Source organism: Arvicola amphibius, chromosome 10 (genome assembly GCF_903992535.2).
Source record: "Arvicola amphibius chromosome 10, mArvAmp1.2, whole genome shotgun sequence".
In the NCBI taxonomy this organism is placed as follows: Eukaryota; Metazoa; Chordata; class Mammalia; order Rodentia; family Cricetidae; genus Arvicola; species Arvicola amphibius.
Window position 1 is genome coordinate 8,932,076 of NC_052056.1, and position 4,213 is coordinate 8,936,288.

The 4,213-nt window shown below is 37.4% G+C and overlaps 1 pseudogene; it reads right to left on the reverse strand.

Moving 5' to 3' along the window:
• Positions 1–3,001: 3,001 nt before the first annotated feature.
• LOC119825590 lies at positions 3,002–3,466 on the reverse strand (annotated as a pseudogene).
• Between the last annotated feature and the right edge of the window lie 747 nt (positions 3,467–4,213).

Consider the following 4,213-nt stretch of genomic DNA (forward strand, 5'->3'; position numbering starts at 1 on the left):
TGTTTCATGGTATTGAAGTTGTGAGTAGGCTAGATATTCATAGTAAAAGATAGAAGCGGAAGTACAAGAGGGACTAAGACCCTAAGTGGGCCTGCTATTAATATGTTCTGAAGTGTCTTAAATGACTTCTTACTTTAATTTGTATTATAATATTGCTTCAGACTGTCCAGCGGGTGAGTCACTGGCAGTAGGAAGCAATATGTTCTGGGAATTTCAACTCATGTCCTAATGCGTGTAAGTTAAGTGTTTTACCCACTTTACCATCTTTTCCTGCCCCAAATTTGATCTTAAAAAGCCACACTGTGGAATTTTGATTGGCACTGTAAGCTTAGACAGTGGATCTCCGAAACACTTGATGCTACATTCTGGCACTTCTTATCAGTAAAAACTTGCTTGAGGAACACATTGAAGATTACACATGGATCATGTAACTATAGTGACTTCACAAGCCTTGTCAAATGCCAGAACCTTGGATCTTAAATTTTATTTCAAATTTGTATGCTGTGGCATCTTTGTTTAATTACCATGATTATGCTTGTAAAATCAATGTATCTTAAAATTTTGTGCTAAATGTGGGTGTAAAGATGACTCCATGGTTAAGAACACTTGTTGCTCTTTAAGAGGACATGGGCTCCGTTCCAAGTATTTACACTTACAACAATCAGTAACTTCAATTCCCAGGACTTCTACACCTCCTTCTTAGCTCTGTGGACACCAGACATACAGAGTCAACAAAATTACATGCAGACAAAATACTCGTACACAAAAAATAAAACAGGTTAAAAAATCTAAGCAAAACAATTTACTAATTTAAGATATATTAAAATTTGTTAATTTTCTTTATATTATTTTCATAGGACAGTATGTCATAACTAATTGGTTGGTTATTTATTAGAAGTCATCAAATAAATTATTTTGACCATACAAACCTTTTTCATCAACATCAATATTTTAATAGTATAATACTTTGCTGAGAATGTGCATACAAATAGACACCGTCCAGATAAAGAATGACAGAGGAGACAGAGTTCCATGTTTTAGAGCAGCTGGATCCAGAAGAATATCTTTTTGTACTCAATGTGCTGTAGGAATCCAGAAACTGTGAGCAAATGGCATTAGCAACAGCACAGAGCAGAGCATCTTCCTATGGGGGCCCCACAGACTGAGTTCCAACATGAAGAACAGAAAGGCTTAAGTATGGTGGGAGAAGAGATGTAATTCACTCGTGAAATGAAAATGTCAGAACTTAGAGAGACAGGATAGAACTGTGGTTGCTGAGAGGCAAGAGCAAATATGATGTGCATTCGGTGGTACAAACTTTTGTTTGTAAGATGAATGATTCTGAAGATCAGAATTACAAAATGGCAGCTACGGATGCCAAGAGTGAGACAGAAAAGTCTTCCCTAGGGAAAAGTATACAACTGATTATCCAATACCAATTGGTCAGTGGTGAAATCATAGATATAATATGTGTGTGTGTGTGTGTGTAAGTAACATAGTGCAGACTATACTGATTGTATTTGATGTATTTATAAATTACATGCATGCACACACACACATACCCTAAAAGAAAAAGAGCCTAGAGGTCATGAATTTGAGAGAAAGTAAGATGGGGCAAATGGGAACATTTAGAGGAAAGAAAGAGAGATGAAAAGGGGGCATAATTATATTTTAAGTTCAAAAAATTTAAAGTATAATATGATAACTGTAGAGTTGATAGCAATACATTATAACCCCAAAATGCTTCAAGAGAGTAAGTTGCAAGAATATACATAACATACATACATATGTGTATGTGCTGACACAAACATACCTAGGCAACTTGGTGACAAGAAAGAGTTCCATTGTGAGAATAAGTATACAACACATAGTCGGAAAAATATGCTGCTACATGCACTAATATGGATACACATATATTTAAATTAAAATTTAAATAGATGAATTCCAATTGACTAAGAATCTAGAGATTTAAGCACTAGTGATATTCTGTTTTAAGCAGTGTCAGATAGGTTAGTGAAATATTGATAGCATAAACTTTATTATCAAGAAAGCATCGAAGGCAAGTGCTGCACATTATGTACTTGGTGTGGATTCCACACTTAGATTCCAGTGTGGAATCTAAGACATTCTGTTTTATGAAGACGACAGGAATACATGGGGATATTCTTGAATTTGTAAATGTGGTACCTGAGAGCATTTCACAAATTCCAGTCCTTTAGGAGGGGCTCTTAAGTCCTCTCTCCCTCCTTTTCTCTGGTTTCCTTAGCTTTGCAGAACATGATGAAGGCAGGCCTGAGAAGTTGACACTTTAATCAGACAGAATCTCTGCGGCAACTGGCAATTAGCTGCACTTTTACTATTGGTAAAAATGTATGCTGTATTTTTCACCTATAAGCAATGAGCACAGTCTGCAGAAACAGAATCGACACTGAATTTCAGATCTGCCCATTTTCACTGAACTCGTCCTTCCTAGAGTAAACAGCAACGAGGGCCCACGTCCACATGGCTGTGGACCCAACCTATACGTAAACTACCTGGTAGTGTTACAGAGAATCTCTGGCACTGGTTAAACACCACGTCTTCCTTGTCTATTTTATTTAGTTATTGTGGATGTGCTCCTATAAACTTATATAAAGAGCATTCTCAAACTGTGGGGACAGCTATGAATCAACCAGTGTCTTCAGAGTTGGTGGCCCCTAAAACCAGGTATCAGGGAACAGGACCGTGGTTGTGCTTTCAGGCGTAAGGAACAACTTATCGTTTCTGAAACTGGGTCTCACTATGTAGCAGGGACTGGCTGGAACTCACAATGAACACCAGGCTGGCCTTGAACTTGTGGAAGATCTGCCTGGGTCTGCCTCCTGAGAGCTGAGAGTCCAGGTATGCACCTCCATGCCCATCTCCCTAGAAACATTTGAAAAAATCATTTTCATCTTAACATCAGTTCAGTCTTCTTTTAGTGTTTTGTTTTTAAGTTTATTGACAATATAACAGAAAATATTCAAACAAATCCACGTGGTGTTTTGAAATTCATCCACACTGTAGGCTGAGTGACTCACAGGTTGGAAAGTGCCAGAGTCTGGGAACATCATCCTCCTGATCTGGGGCAGAGACCTCAGGAACATAATTATCTCTCCTCTCTCACTCTTCCTCCTGCAAGATAACCTTCCTCAGGTTACAAAAACACAAGAAGAGGACTGGATTGATGATGTTAAGATGAAAACAGTTTTTAAATGTTTCTAGGGAGTTCTAGGGAGTTTCTAGTTGGTGGTGCTCACCTGGAATCGCAGCTCTCAGAATCCTTTTCAACAGATGCATGATGGAGCCACTATCTTGTTGCACACTTTCTGGCTGGGGATAATGGCAATCTCCTCACATGCACACGTGGTGTGGCAGTCATTACCCAGGTAGGTGTGGTACTTCTCGATGATGCCTTCTTCACAGTTTTGGTGTGAACACAACCCATGTTGACAGGTCCTGGTAAAGGAAGACACAGGAAACACTAGCTCAGTCCTCTTGGCAAAATACTTAATAGTTAGAAGTCACGTAGCACAATAAACATGACACCATCCTGAGAATGTCTGAGCTTTAGCATGAGAAATCATAAAATTATTGTGTGCTTAAATGTATTCCTCTATAATCATAATATGAACATCTGTGAATGTGAGTCTATTGGACAAAGGGTCTTTGTGGATGCTCAAGCCCAGGTATTTTCTTCTTGAAAGGGAAGAATTTAAACAGAGAAACAAAACAAAAAAGGGGGGTAGAAGATGAAAGAGGAACCTGGTGTTCAAGCTAAGGAAAGTTCTTTGCTCCCTTTTAGGCAAGACACCCATGTTTCTCTTCAACACTCGGAATGATCTTAGTCTGTATTTTTAATTATTAATTCAGTCCTCCAAGAAATGGGGAAATAAATTTCTATTACTTACAGTGGCATAAAACCTAGAGGATTGGATATTGTCAAAATACAGTGTTTTATTAAAATTTATCCATTTATAGAATTTTCCTGAAATCCATAAAAAAGAAGTGGTTAAGAAACATTAGCAGCTTGAAGAGTAAAAGTGCTTACTAATTCCATTTGTATGAATTTTATTAAATTTAAGGCAGAAAAAATACCTCAGAAAGATATAAATTTTTCATAATGTTTATTTTTTCTGGTTATGACTCTGATGTTTCATCACATTACTTTTATAAACTACAGAAATTTAAACAA